Source organism: Corvus hawaiiensis, chromosome 23, assembly GCF_020740725.1.
Source record: "Corvus hawaiiensis isolate bCorHaw1 chromosome 23, bCorHaw1.pri.cur, whole genome shotgun sequence".
Lineage (NCBI taxonomy): Eukaryota > Metazoa > Chordata > Aves > Passeriformes > Corvidae > Corvus > Corvus hawaiiensis.
In genome coordinates this window covers 29,553-44,296 of record NC_063235.1, presented here as the reverse complement: position 1 = coordinate 44,296, position 14,744 = coordinate 29,553, and the positions used below count along the sequence as shown (strand labels likewise).

At 49.3% G+C, this 14,744-nt stretch overlaps 3 long non-coding RNA genes across 6 annotated transcripts; all 3 read left to right on the top strand.

Annotated features, from left to right (window-relative positions):
* Nucleotides 1–1,260: 1,260 nt before the first annotated feature.
* Nucleotides 1,261–9,141, top strand: LOC125337442. 2 transcript variants are annotated; one of them, XR_007208051.1, is made up of 6 exons: nt 1,261–1,622; nt 4,398–4,743; nt 6,835–6,908; nt 7,257–7,379; nt 7,770–8,987; nt 9,069–9,141. It is a non-coding gene; the product is annotated as an uncharacterized LOC125337442 (long non-coding RNA). The 2 variants fall into 2 exon arrangements; XR_007208050.1 differs by having other exon boundaries at nt 1,598–1,703.
* A 557-nt stretch (nt 9,142–9,698) lies between these two features.
* On the top strand, nt 9,699–10,338 carry LOC125337280. The gene is made up of 4 exons (XR_007208009.1): nt 9,699–9,736; nt 9,831–9,997; nt 10,081–10,160; nt 10,238–10,338. It is a non-coding gene; the product is annotated as an uncharacterized LOC125337280 (long non-coding RNA).
* A 590-nt stretch (nt 10,339–10,928) lies between these two features.
* Nucleotides 10,929–13,296, top strand: LOC125337413. Of its 3 annotated transcripts, none has more exons than XR_007208036.1 (5): nt 10,929–11,477; nt 11,555–12,725; nt 12,812–12,937; nt 13,046–13,125; nt 13,212–13,296. It is a non-coding gene; the product is annotated as an uncharacterized LOC125337413 (long non-coding RNA). The 3 variants fall into 3 exon arrangements; XR_007208038.1 differs by having other exon boundaries at nt 12,812–12,947; XR_007208039.1 differs by having other exon boundaries at nt 13,222–13,295.
* Nucleotides 13,297–14,744: the final 1,448 nt, after the last annotated feature.

The following is a 14,744-nucleotide window of genomic DNA, read 5'->3' as shown; positions in this document are numbered from 1 at the left end:
TTTTTGGTAGACTCCACCTCTGTTCAGTGCCCATTGCTCCGGGAGCAGACTGTCAGATCCCCTCCAGTCTGACAAGGGCTGCTCTGGAAATGAGGTCAGGTGTCCTGGGGGCACGGGCAGCATCAGGGCCCCCAAGTGCCAGCAGACTTGCTGACGGGAACTTGCTATGTGCGTGACGGAGTACACCCTTACCAGCTGCCTTTGCCCTCCCTTTGCGCTGGGGAAGGGGCTATGAGGGAGCCCTGGGTAAGAGGTGATGCAGGGATGGTGTCATTTGGGGCACCCCAATGTCACTGGGAGAGTGGAAATGCAGTGGAGAAGGTTAAGTAGGTTATAAGAGGGCTTAGGTGGGGTCCTCCCAAAAATGGCAGGTTACAGCCCGAAATGCTTGGAAATTTAGGGAGTGTGTTTGTGCAAAAAATACAAAAAACCTGTAGCTTTTGTTATCTTTATATATATATACACACACACACACACACACACACATATATTATAATTTTAATTAAAATTGATTTCAAAATACAACCCTGTATTTACTGTATTTTATACAGGATCTTGGACTATAAGAAATTTTCAATATAGATATATAGGGTTTGAAAATGCAAATACAATTTTTGTCTGTGTAAATTAAGCAACAACGGGCTTGAAGATGGAAGAAAATACGGTATTCTTTAAAGGCAATAGAAATAGCTTAGTGATTCAGAGTTTTTTTCTCTCCGTGAAACACAGCATGAGCTTGCAGCTCGTACTTAAATCGCTGCCGCCCCCTGGTGAAAAGAACGACGTAGTGCAGCTGCTCGGTGAGGCTATGCCACACTCAAAATGGCGGCTCGGGCACGGGTGACACCGCCCTTCCCAAGATGGGGGGGAGGGTCACGCATGCGCTTTGGGGGAGGACGAAATGGCCCATAGGCAGGACCTTCCTTCTCACAAAGGCGTCTTCCCGCCTGCCTAAGCCCGACCCTGCGCGGCGCTTTGCGGTGTGGGGACGCGGATGGTGCAAGAGCAGAGCCGGCGTTACAGTCGGGGTTGGGTTCAGACAACGGAATAGACGCTTTTCCGAGGAGCGGGACCGTTTTTGCCGTACCACACAAAAGATGGCGGCGTAGCCCGAAGTGGCTTCTGCCAGATCCCAAGAGGGCGAGGGGGCGAAAAACACATGACGCCAAAAGATAGCAGCTCAGCACGCTGATTCTGTCCTTCTAAAGAAGGCGGCATGATGCGCATGCGCCTTTGGGTAAGGACAAAATATGCTGCCGCGGAAGCACCAGAATTCTCGGAAAGGCGTCTCTACGGCTGCCTGAACCCGACGCCTATTTCGACGCCGACCCGGCGCTTTCAGCGCGATTTTCCGTGGCGTTTCCCGGTGTGTGAACACGAGTGGTGGGGTCAGCGGCGCCGGGGGCGGGAGGAAGCCTCTGTCCCGCGCCTGACGAGGACCCCGCGACGCCGCGCAGTGCCGGACCGGGCACCTGTTCGCACCCCACCCCCGGCCCGGGGAAATGCTTCAGGATTCAAAATGGTCGGAAAATAACAGTCACTAGAGCAGCCTTCGCCATTCCCCCTGCTCCCCCGAAGGGCAGGAGCTGTGCAGAGTCGGGAGCACTCCTCCTTCCCAGGAGGTGAGAGGTGGAGGGGCCGGAGCTGGAGGCAGGGTTTCCCAGACGGGAAGCAGGGAGAATGTCAGCTCCCAGCAGCTCTCGGTGAGTGCTGGATGGACTCCGTGCTGGGCAGGTGGGAGATGTGGGTCATATTCACGTTCCCAGGAACTGCTGAAATGATAAGTCGCAGCAACCTCGCACGTCTGTGTGTAGAACCAGCTCTAATGCTGGCTGGCAGCCACGTGTGAGCTGGGAAATGAACATGAGGAGGCTGGGAACAAGTCCCAGAAATTGGTTAAAATGGGATGGACTTTTGCCAAGCATCTGAAAATTGCTTTTGTTTTGCTTTAGGAATTCAAAACTGAAGCAATTCTCAAGGTGTTTCTTGCAGCTGCTGTTGGCTGAACAGATTGGCACCTGATTTACCTGTAAGGTCCTGGCTTGTTCACTGCCTCTCACAGCTTGTACAGTAGCTGGAATCCCAGTGGTGCAGGGATGCACTGGAATTCCTGAGTTAATGTTAAGTCTTGCCAGATGATTTTTACGAGGTTAAATTCCAGTGAATCTGTACCAAAAAACTGGAAGCCCTGAAGCACAAGAAGCTGTGCTGCAAGACCTGATGGCCTTGGTGTGCTCCTGGCTGTACCTGTTCAGGTATTCCCCTGCTGTGCTGTCTGTCAGAGCCGTGGGGATGGGCAGATCCAAAGAGCTGGAGTTAAACCCCACGGAGGCATTTTGGAGCAGGCGGGTGGGACCAAGGCAGAGCTGCTCAGGGACTGCAGGTAGAAACTGAAGCCCTCACAGGGAGAGCTGTGTAATCATCACAATCCTCTGCTTTTCCTATGACAGAGCCTGTTCTTGGTCATTCCTGCAGTTTGCAGGGAGTAAAAATGCCCTTGGGGATTCCCTACTGGGACCAGCGATCCATATTTTGAGGGGAGTCTTTGAAACAGACCTGTAAGAAATGAGGATGCTGCAGCCAGAACAATGGGAATGGAGAGTCTGTCGCTGTTATCCCCAGAGAACGGTGAATCACGACATAGGTCCAGGTTAAAAGATATGGCCAAAGCAGAGTTAAGACCTCATTTAATGAATTTCTCCTCTTTTATAGTGTAGTTCGCAATAAAGAAATTACATGATTGGCTTATTCACTCACCACCTCTCAAGGTGATAGGCCGAGCAGTAAGACACCCATTTCCAAATATTATTCTCACAAGACTGAAAACAATTCTAGTGTTCTGACAACAATAGCAGGTGTAGAAATAGTTCACATTCTTACAAACTGTTACCCGTCCAGTTCTCACGAGAATGAAAGCTCTCACAGAGAAGCTGTGAGAAGCTGGATTTCTCTGTTTTTCAGCTAGAGGATGAGAAAGGAAAAACTTCACAAACTATAGAGCTGGAAAATTTCTCTGCTCCTGCCTTTTAGCATCCACAGAGAGTCCACAGTGAATGTTGTCTGGTGAGTCTCTCGATATCTCTGGTCTAATGCTGTGCTGTCACCAAGTGACCTCATTCTGATTTAAACGGTCCCAGTGTGCTGAAAGTACACACTGAAGTACAAAATGCCTGTGGGAAGATTCATGCTCCCAAGGGATTGGTCTAGGGATGTGCAGCTTCTGAGCTGCACAAATAATTCAGATTGCCACAATTGCCTGCTGGGCCATCGTTCTGGGCCAGGAGTATCAGGAAGGTGGCATCTTTGCTGCCAGCTCAACAGTTATTTTCCTTGGAGCTATCAAGACAAGAACAAAATGGTGATCATGCCCCACTTACAAACCACAGAGCATGATCAGTGCTGTAACTGTGTATTTTTTTTCCTGCTCTCTGCAACTCTCTCAAGGATGCCCTGAAGTGCTCTGGCTCATGGCAATATAATCTGTGTGTAACAGCTTCCCATGCCTGTCTGTGCAGCTGGGTCAGTCACAGGCTGTCCCATAGAATCCCTGAGGCTGGAAAACCCTTTGAGACCATCAGGTCCAACTGCTGCCCCAGCACTGCCAGGGCCACTCCTTACCTCTGTCCCCAACTGCCGCATCAAGAACCACCCACTGACAAAAATTGGGGTGAGGGCTGCAGGCACAGACAGCGCCATTGCTCACTGGCAGGGGGTCTGGGGGTTCCCAGAGGGCGTCCAAAACCCCTGGCCTTCCCAGGCAGGATGGCTGGTGTGGAGAGCACAAGGTGCAGGTGGGAGCATCCCAAAGCCAGACTCGGGATCATTTCCCTGAAGTTCAAGGAACCCGTGCTCAGAGCACCTTTAACTCCACTGTGCTTGGGACCTTTGTGTAGGTGTAGGTTTTTATGCACTTTGAAACAGATCTTGGGATCTGCCAGTGAATTCAGTGAATTGTCCCAGCCAGAGGCCTTTTGGCTGACCTAAAAAGTAGCTTTTGAACCCTAGAGCCACAGGGCTTGTAGTGTTTTTCAACAGCAGAGCAAGACTCAATGGGTTATCCTGTTCAGCTGACCCCACGAGGGCCAGGTCAGCTGGGACAGCCCTTGCTGTCATGCGTTTTCCTCCCTCAGAGAAAGAGAAACCACTTGGCTTTACTCTGCAGGGTTCACTGAGGCTCTGAATTGTAATCCAGAGCATCTTCAGGCTCCCAGTGCTTGGGGCTGTGGCCTTTGGTGTGCAGAACACACCCCGATCTGTCTAACTCGGGTTTGGATGCACATTTCCAGTTACTCGGACTGGGAAGAGGCCAAGAGGGTGGTGAGAAGGGCTTTCTCCCGGGCCTGAACACCCTCAAGGCAGGGACGATTTTTAAATGTTTGTTGTCTTTTGTTTCCCAGCCCAGGGCTAAGTTGGTGTTCCCTGAATTGGATGCGCAGTTAGGGCATCCAAAGGATCGTGGCAAGCGCAGCACTGAAAACATCAGGATGAAACAGTTCTCAAGGATCTCAACTTTCTAAAACATTTGTCAAGATAAAACCATACAGGAATGACCTTGAAAGAAAAGCCGCTGTCAAGAAAAGCAGCAGGAGAACAGCTGTGAACAGAGACACTAAGGAATTGCTGCTGGCTTCCGGTCCCAGCGTCCTGTTTTTTCCAGGCAGGTTTTGTACTGAATTGAAAGGCAGTTTTCTTGCCTCTGCGAGGCACCTGCATCCTACCTGCGGAAGGAGAAAGTGTGGAGTGGTAAGTGGGAGGAAGGACCATTTTTAGATCTACCCTTGGATTCCAGTTCTTCGTGGAGGGTCTGTGCTGCCTGAAGTACAAACGAAGTAAATCCTGGAGTACCTGTTCGTTCACCTGCTGAGCTTGGAAGAGACACACTGGACATGAAATTCCAGGGAAGCTGCACTTGCAGTAGTGTCTGGAGCAAGAAGCAGTGGAAGCTGTTTGCTGTCTGCTTGTTCCCCACCTTCACATTATTGTCAAAATGGGATCTGTGCTATCAAAATGGATATTTTCTGTTCTGAAAAGCTTTCGCCCAGTGACCATCAATACTTGTATTTATTTTGATCATTTAGCCAGATGTAATAAGAATTTTACTTTAAAAGCCAACACTTGTAGTAGTTCTCTGCTTAGTTCTTGTCTGTGAGAACCGGCATTTGGGCAGGAGAGCTGTGGTCAGGAGTAAAGGATGGAGTAATCTGCTCCCTGGATGGACAGGGAAAGACTGAGTAGCAGGCAAAGGGAGTATTTATAAACTATATCAATATTTCACGGAAATTTGGGGTAGACCAGCGATGGGGGGCTTGGGTTCTGTCGGGGCCTGTCAGGATTAGCCATAAAAAACCTGGCCAAACCCTTGTCCCCTCAAGGGATGTGTCAAACACTTCCACAGAAACACAATTCAGTAATGATTGCAGAGAAAAAATTACCGGTAATCGCTGATGATCTAAGGGAAATTTCCTCGGTAATTACAAAGCTAGGACATAGGGAGTTTTGGAGGCAGAATCCCAATTTCGGCCACGGGCACCCGGATGAGAAGGCCGGTTCTTTTCCACAGAAGGGAAAGCCCGGCACCCCGGTGTTTCAGGGACAGACAACGGCCCATGTATGGGAGGGAACGACCGGCAGGGCCTTTCTCCACCTCACCCCCCACTCCAAGGCACAGCAGGTCCAGGAATGACCAGCTCCTTTCAGAGGGTTGCCCGGGCACACCTGCACAGGGAGCTACTAGTTCAGAGGGGCTGATGAAGGTATCCCGAGTGTCCCTCCACGAACAACAGTTGGAGCATCCTAGCAGGAGCTAGGGAGCAGCCAGATGTACCTGGGCACCTGAGCACTCCAGGCAGCATGTGGGGTGCCATGGGGAAACTTTCAACTTTCCCCTTTTATCTTCTCAGTCCCTCCCCAGAGCCCCCAGAAAAGAGAGGTATTATTAGGAGAAAAGGGGCTTAAATTGAGGGAAAAAACTTCCTTTTCCATAACTGTCTCTATCAAAATTGAGGGGGAATCCCCTTCCCCTGCAATTTTAATAGTATCATTTGAAGGAAACCCCACCCGTTCTATGCTGTTAGGGGTATCAATTGACAGCAAATCCCCATTTTCCATTATTTTCTAGTTTAAGTGGAAAGGGAAAACCTTGACTGTGCTATTTTATGGGTTTGAATTAAGGGTAACTCCTGCATTTTCATCATCCAAATGTGTAAATGGAGGGGGAAGCCCAGTTGTCCCCCTTTTTAAGGGTTTGAGCTGAGGGAAAAATTACTCTTTCTGTGTCATTTGAGAGATTTAAAGTGAGGAAACCCCCTCTTTTCCAAATATTTTAGGGGATTAAATTAAAGGGGAGAAACCATTTATTTGCCATCGTATTGGTTTAAGTGGAGGTAAACACCCCATTTTCTCATTTTAGGGGTTCAGTTAAAGGAAGTGCTCCCTTTTTCAGCATTTTAAGGGTTTAAATCTGCATTTCAGGGCACTTCTACCCATGCCCCGGTACCAAATATCTCATATGGGAGCAAGCCCAGCACATACGTAACCCTAACAGCACCCAGGAATTTATTAGTTTTCTTATTTTTATTTATAATGTATCTAGCCCTAATTAGAGGTCCCAATAAGAGCTTCACCATTCATACTACTTAGTCACATGTGAAGTACTACTTACTAATCACTAAGGAAAAACTGTGCAAATTAACAGCTAGTTATCCCACTTAGCTATCTATGCTGCCAAAATACAAAGTTTTATTTCTTAGCTGGTCTCTGCCCTTTTGTTTGATGTAGCTGTAGTAAAAAAGAAGGTATCATCAATTCCCTGAAGAGCATTTTTTCTCTCTCCAGCTCTTTACTCATTTTGAATTTAAATCAGAGGAGCCAAGCAGCTACAGCGCCTTTGACAGCTTTTATACCTTGTGGTAATTACCTCCTCCCTTTTCTGGGGCATGATGGGAATAAGAGGTGGACCTGGCCAGGGGTATATTAACCCCAGCCTTTGCTAAAGGGATTCATTTCCTCCCTGGGATTGAGTGGGATGAGAGATCTTCTCTCATTTCAATGAAGGGGGCCTTTCAGCTTATATCAGGTTTTTTTTTTCCCCCAGTAAATGCTTTTGGCCTCTAAACCAACAGAGGTTTTTGAAAACATTGTGAAGAAGATAGTGTTGAACACAGGGAGTATTTAGGCTCATAATTTTGGCTTGAGTGCTCAGGGGTGGTAAGGTGCTTTTCTAATTTCAGTTTTTCTTCTTGTTTTTTTTTCTTTAGGAGCATTGTAACTTCCAGGTTGTATTGAGTATGAAGCTTCAAATTTTTTTAGTGCATTCATTGTGTCATAAAAGGGACCTTGCCCATATCAAAGAAGATATCCAAAATTGTGGCTTCTGATAGGTAAGTTATGGATTGCAGCTGGGAGAGTGTGAGCAGGGTAGCTGGCTTAGGAAGTGCCAGAAGGGGTTTTGAAGGCCGTAGGGTGGGAAAAGGTGTCTATTTGGGGCTACCTAAGGCTTTTTCCCAAGCACAGCAGATGCATTTATACATCTTAAAGCACACAAATGCATCTACCGCACTCACAGAAATACCATATAACTTTGCCCCTCGCTGTCTCACGTGTCTATTGAAATAATGGCCACAGCTTTTGATTCTGGGTGAAGCTGGAGACCCAGGCACCTGGATGCGCTTAGGAGGTGGCGAGTAGCCGAATTGTGGGGATTTGGCCTATATGCCACTAGATTTGTGCATTGATCTTGATTTTTTTTTTTTTTTTTTTTTTTATTGTAGCTGACTAAGAGGCTAACCTGGCTATTATGGGGCCTTCCAAGACGACTGAGGAGGACTCATTTCACATCCAACGTGGATTCATGTTGCCGGTCATCCGAAAGATAAGTTGGGGGCTACGACCTGGAGATAGGATGGCAGCAGGGTAGTGAGTTGGAAATTCCTGGGAAAAACTTAATAATTAGTGCAGGGGTAAGGGATGCTCTCTAAGGGGCCTCTTAGGACAGCTAAAGGGAGAGGCTCTACGTTTGATTGCAACCGTAGGGTATGCAGTGCAGAGCAGTTCCAGTCTGTGTTGTGTTGTCTGGTGTGTTGTGTTGTCTAGCGTGTCTTCAGGATCCCTTGGATCAGATATGTCTGCCTTTTATCCTTGAGGACCTTATGGCAAGTGTCAGCCATCATCTCTAGGTTCTCGAACATTTGCACTTCTCGGCATGTCACCGATATCTTTTGTTCTCTTACCGACAGGCTCAGCCGTGTCTTGGGATCGCATCTCAGAAGTGTTGAGTCAGATGTCTTTTGAGGCCTCATTCCCAGCTGTATTGCCATACATCCTTTCCAGCCGTGAGTTGTAATGTCCTGGGGCTTATAACATTGTAAGGATATGGGGAGCATTCTGAACATAGCGTTGTTTTGCAGCCCTCTTGATCATCGTGACTGACAGTTCTTATAATAGGTCACTCTATTACAGTCTTTTCTTCTGCTCCTTAGAGCTGCTTCCGTCTACTGTCGCTATGCCATCAGTCATCTCTTTTGGCGTCATCTCAGTCCTCACCGTCATTCTTCTCTCCGAGAGCTTTTTTTATCATCCTTGTGTCACACTGTTTGTAGCATAATGTGTTGTTTAAGTTTGTGTTTAGCCTGGAACTGCTCTGCCCTGTGGAATAGACTGGGGGGTAGGTGGAATAGAAAGAAGACTTTACGGGTAACCTTTATCTTTGCGTAACCACCTGAGCCACAATGCAGACGGAGCAACCACGGCCGGTCCGTGCGGGGTTCGGCGGGAGTGGTATGGCGGCGTCTCGCAGTTTTCTAGTCCTTTGTCTTAATGCATGCTGTTGTCAGATCCTAGGCGGTTTGCTTTGAGAAATGAGAACCTGGGAAAGGTTAAACTTGCCCTGTGTGTGTCTAAGTGACTTTGACAAATAATTCTTTTGCAGAGGGATAGGATGTAAACCTGCTACAAATGGCGGAGGCCAGAGGAGCACGGCGACGAGGCAGGTCGGCACCCAACCTCCTAGCGAAGCCTGAATTTCGGCTCTATGTTTACTTCATTGTTTGGCATTTTGTTTCATTTTGAAGACGTGAAGTGCTTGTCACGGCCGGGTGTCGGCACCGGGGAGATCGTGAGCCAGCTGGGTACCAGCAACAGAGATAAGTATTGATTCCAGCACAGACCTAGATGCTACCAGAGGTGTTGTACTAGTCATAAAACTATAAGCATCCTTTGGGTGTTTTTGTGTTTTACAGGTGGTCCACAGCATTCAAACCCCTATTCCAAAATGACAGAGACCCTTGCGGATAGAGATCACGGTCAAGTGATTTCAGATGGAAACTACCACGGCCAACACAATGCTTTCGGACCCTACATCGATACCTGCCTTTTCCTTTTGTTTTGCCCCTTCTCTGCCGGGAAGGTCAGGTAACCATTCTGCTTTTCAGGGAAGGTGTAAACGGTGGTTGGGGTGTAGTTTGGCCTCTAGATGGTATTCCTAGATTGACACAAGATGGCTGGAGCTGTTAAGTTATCATGCAGCCCTTTAACTTTTGTCATCACTTTCTTTCAGATGCAGATGGATTAAATCGGTGGCAGAGCGCCCCATACCGGGTGAGAGGGCTCCCACAGGAAAGTCGGTCGTCATCTGTCTTTGCAGGGCAAGTGTAAATGGTGACTGTGTTCCAGCATTGTTCTTTGTCTTTATTTTTAGGAGGGAAAGCTAGATCTCAGCAGTCAAGGTCAAATGAGCAAGGTAAGCAGTGACAGGTGGAAAGAAAAAGTTGTTATTCCTTGAGTGCCAAGTTCTGGTACAGCTCTAAGCATCCCCAGTCATTTGTGTGTTTTAGGGGGTCCACTTGTATTATGCCAAGCCCCCTCACCGACTGGCCGATGTACCCGGCTTGCTGCCCTTATGAGCCCTCCCAAAGCATTATGGGCCTCTGCGATGAAGCCTTTGCCCTTTCCATTCAAAGATACCGTCCGGGCAGACTTTGGCAATGGCCGAGAAGTTGGGGTGAGTCGGGGAGGGAGGGGGGAGGAGCGAGGGTCTGCTCAAGTCTCAGCAATGCCGCATCACCTTGTCTCCTCTTAACTCAGGTATACCCTGGGATGATGGCGTCAGCCTTGGAGCGTGGCCAAAGTGTGTGGCCCCAGGACCCCGGCCTTCTTAGGAGACGGTGAGTAGTGGAGTTGTTGGGTTTTGGCTAACGTGCCACTAAGTTCAAGCCTTGATATTTGGTTTTCTTTATTGTAGCTGACTAAGAGACAACAGCCCGGCAATGGCAGGAGCTTCCTGGATGGCAAGGCGGCCCTCTTTTGCACCCGAAGAGGATTCACATCCCTGGATGTCTGAGAGATAAGTCGATGGGATGAAACGGGGTGTTGGGTGGGGGGTTGGTGGGAGGGATTTTTGAGTCAGCTTTGGAGACGGGGCTACCCACAAAGGGGCCCCTTAGGCCACATAAAGGGAAAGCCTCACTTTTGATCACAATGCCGAGGTGCGCAGGGCAGAGCAGTCCCAGTGCATGTTGCGTCACTTGTCTGTTGTGTATTCTGTGTCTTTTGGGCATCTTGTGTCTCATGTCTTTTGCCTTAGCCCTTTGATGTGCTTGCGGTCATTCTTCTCGCCGAGAGTTTTCTCTTCTCGTTGTGTCCCCTCCTTTGTCATCTGCTGCATGCAAATCCTGCATGGGATTTGGCCTGGAGCTGCTCTGCCCTACTGCACAGTCGGGCCTATAGGTGTAATAGGGCAAGGCTTGGGGACTTGGAATTTGTTCTGTAGGGTGTAGTTTGGCCTCTAGATGATATTCCTAGATTGACACAGGATGCCTGGAGCTGTTAAGTTCATGCAGCACTTTGACTTTTGTCATCGCTTTCTTTCAGATGCAGAGGGATTAAATCCGTGGCAGAGCGCCCTGGACCGGGTGAGGGGGTTCCCGCAGGAAGGTCAGTCACCATTTGTCTTTGCAAGGCAGGTGTGAATGGTGACTGTGTTCTAGCATTGTTCTTTGTCTTTATTTTTAGGAGGTAAAGCTGGATAGCAGCAGTCAAGGTCAAGTGAGTAAGGCAAGTGGTGACCGGTGGAAGGAAAAAGTTGTTATTGCTCAGGTGCCGAGTGCCGGTACTCTAAACTTTAAGCAGCCATTGTCATTTGCGTGTTTTAGGCAGTCCACTTGTATTATGCCAAATCCCCTCACCGACCGGCTGACAGAGCCGGCTCGCCGCCCTCGTGAGCCCTCCCAAAGTGTTATGGGACTCTGCAATGAAGCCTTTACATTTTCTGTTCCAAGGTGCCTTGCGGGTGACCTTTGGCAACGGCGGAGGAGTTGCGGCGAGTCGGGGAGGGAGGCGGGAGGAGCGAGGGTCCCCTCAAGTTCAAGCAATTCCACAGCACCTTGTCCCTTCTTAACCCAGGCATATCCCGCAATGATGGCGTCTGCCTCAGAGTGTGGCCGAAGCGTGCTGCCAGAGGACCCCGGCCTTCTTAGGAGATGGTGAGTAGCAGAATTGTCAGGTTTTGGCTGACGTGCCACTAAGTTCAGGTACTGATGTTTGGTTTTCTTTGTTGTAGCCGACTAGGAGGTGGCAGGAACTTCCCGGACAGCGAGGTAGCCTTATTTTGCACCCGAGGCGGATTCCCATCCCGGACGTCCGAGAGATAAGTCGAGGGTTACGACCCACAGAGGGGACGAAAGCAGGGTGCCGGGTCGGGCCTCGCCGGGAGGGATTTTTGAGTCAGCTTTGAAGGCGGGAATGTCCAAGAAGGGGCCCCTTAGCCCACATAAAGGGCAAGTCTCACTTTTGATCACAATGCCGAGGCGGGCAGAGCAGTCCCGGTGCGTGTCGTGTCACTTGTCTATTGTATGTTCTGTGTCTTTTGGGCATCTTGTGTCTTAGGCCTTTTTCCTTAGCCCTTTGAGGGGCCAGCTTATCGGAAATGCCGGGCATCATCCTTAGCATCCGTGTTCCTCGGCCGAGTGCCGATACTGTCGGACCTTTGACTGATGAGCTCGGATGCACATCGGAATCGCATCTCCCTTTAGAAGCATTGAGTCAGAGGTCTTTTATGGTCTTGTTCTGAGCTATATTCACAGCTGTGCACCGCAGTGATCCATTAGAGGATCAGGACTTGTCAGAATGCAAAGAGCGGTAGAGGATTCTGACCGTACGATTCTCGGGCATCCATCTTTGCGGTTCTCGGAATAAGCCCTTCTGTTAGCATCTTCTTCGAGCCTTGTCGGTCTCGCTGAGATCATCTCGCTCCGCATTCTCTCGGTCCTTGCGGCCATTCCTCTTGTCGGAGTTTTCTCTCTTCATCGCATCTCCTCGTTTGTCATTTCCTGTGTCACAGGTGCCTGCATGGGTTTGGCCCGGAGCTGCTCTGCCCTGCCATGTAGTCTGGTGTATAGGTGTAGTAGGACAAGTCCCAAGGCCTTGAAATCTGTAATGTAGGGTGTAGTTTGGCCTCTAGCTGGTATTCCTAGATTGACACAGGATGCCTGGAGCTGTTATCATGCAGGACTCTGACTTTTGTCATTGCTTTCTTTCAGATGCAGATGGATCAAATCTGTGGCAGGGCGCCCCAGACCGGGTGAGGCGGTTTCCCACCTTCCCACAAGAAGGTCAGTCACCGTTTGTGTTTGTGGGGCAACTGTAAATGGTGGCTATGTTACAGCACTGTTCTTTGTCTTTGCTTTCAAGAGGTAAAGCCAGATAGCAGCAGTCAAGGTCGATGGAGTGAGGTAAGCAGTGACAGAATGAGTTGTTATTGCTTGGTTATCAATTTCTGGTGCAGTTCTAAGCATCCATTGTCATTTGTGTGTTTTAGGTGGTCCGCTTGTATTACGCCGAAGCCCCTCGCCAATCGGCCGATGGACCCGCTTCACCACTGTCGTGAGCGCTCTGGAAGTATTACGGGACTCTGCAATGAAGCCTTTACATTTTCTGTTCTGAGGTACCTTCCGGTACATCCATGGCCGAGGAGTTGTGATGAGTCGGGGAGGGAGGGAGGGTCCACTTAAGTTTCAGCAATGCCACAACACCTTGTCTCCTCTTAACCCAGGCATACCCCGCGACGACGGCGTCGGCCTCGGAGCGTGGCTGAAGCGTGCGGTCCGAGGACCCCAGCCTTCTTAGGAGACGGTGAGTAGTGGAATTGTTGGAGCTTTGGCTGACGTGCCACTAAGTTCCTGTAGTGGTGTTTGGTTTTCTTTATTGTGGTTGACTAGGAGATGACAGCCCGGTGACGACAGGAGCTTCCCAGAGGGTGAGCCAGCCTTCTGTTGTGCCTGAGGAGGATTCCCATCTCCAGATGTCTGAGAGATAAGTTGAGGGCTACAATCCACTGAGGGAATGAATGTGAGGTGTTGGGTCAGGGCTTGCCGGGAGGGATTTTTGAGTGAGCTTTGGAGGTGGGGATGTCCAGGAAGGGGCCCCTTAGCCCACATAAAGGGCAAGTCTCACTTTTGATCACAATGCCGAGGTGAGTAGAGCAGTCCCGGTGTGTGTCACTTTTCTATTATATGTTCTGTGTCTTTTGGGCATCTTCTGTTGCAGGTCTTTTGCCTTAGCCCTTTGAGGTGCTTATTGGAAATGCTGGGTGTTATTCTTAGCATCTCTCCTCTTGGTGCTCCTCGGCCCAGTGCCGATACCATCGATCCTTTGACGCGAGAGCTTGGAGGCGCATCAGAATTGCATCTCGCTTTAGAAGCGTCGAGTCGGATGTCTTTTACGGTCTTGTTCTGAGCTGTATTCACAGCTGTATGCCGCAATGATCCATTATAGCGGATTAGGACTTGTCAGAATGTGAAGTGTGGTAGAGGGTTCTGACTGTATGATTCTCGGGCATCCGTCTTTGTGGTTCTCAGAATAAGTCCTTCTTCTGCCAGGGTTCTTCGAGCCTCGTCGGCTCACCGTCAGTCTCGCCTAGGTCCTCTCATTCCTCGTTCTCTCGGTCCTTGCGATCGTTCTTCTCGCCTAGGGTTTTCTCTTCATCGCATCCCCTCCTTTGTCCTTTCCTGTGTCACAGGTGTCTGCATGAATTTGGCCCGGAGCTGCTCTGCCCTGCTGCATGGTCTGGCATATGGGTGTAATAGGACAAGGCCTGGGGACTTGTAATTTGTGATGTAGGCTGTAGTTTGGCCTCTAGATGGTATTCCTAGATTGACACAAGATGGCTGGAGCTGTTAAGTTCTCATGCAGCCCTTTGACTTTTGTCATCGCTTTCTTTCAGATGCGGAGGGATTAAATCCGTGGCAGAGCGCCCCAGACCGGGTGAGGGGGTTCCCACAGGAAGGTCAGTCACCATTTGTGTTTGTGGGGCAAGTGTAAATGGTGGCTATGTTCCAGCATTGTTCTTTGTCTTTATTTTTAGGAGGTCAAGCCGGATCTCAGCCGTCAAGGTGAAGTGAGTGAGGTAAGTGGTGACCGGTGGACTGAACTAGTTTTTCTTGCTCAGTTATCAATTTCTGGTGCAGCTCTAAGCATCTGTTATTTTTTGTGCATTTTAGGTGGTCCACCAGCAAGATGTCCCGGTCTGGGATGCTGGCAGCCAGGTGGGTGCAAACTTAAGGTGTAGGTGCAGTGTACTTTAATTGAAGGGGGGAGGTTGTGGTTTCAGAGTCTTTCAGGATGTTTTTTGCTTTGTTTCTTTGCAGGTGCTGCTGCTGCCTTGGACATGCCAAGAAATAGAGACAATCAGGTGAGTTGGCCTTTAAGTGGGGCAAGTAATAGGTAAGCGGTATGTGGCGGTGTGCTAAGCA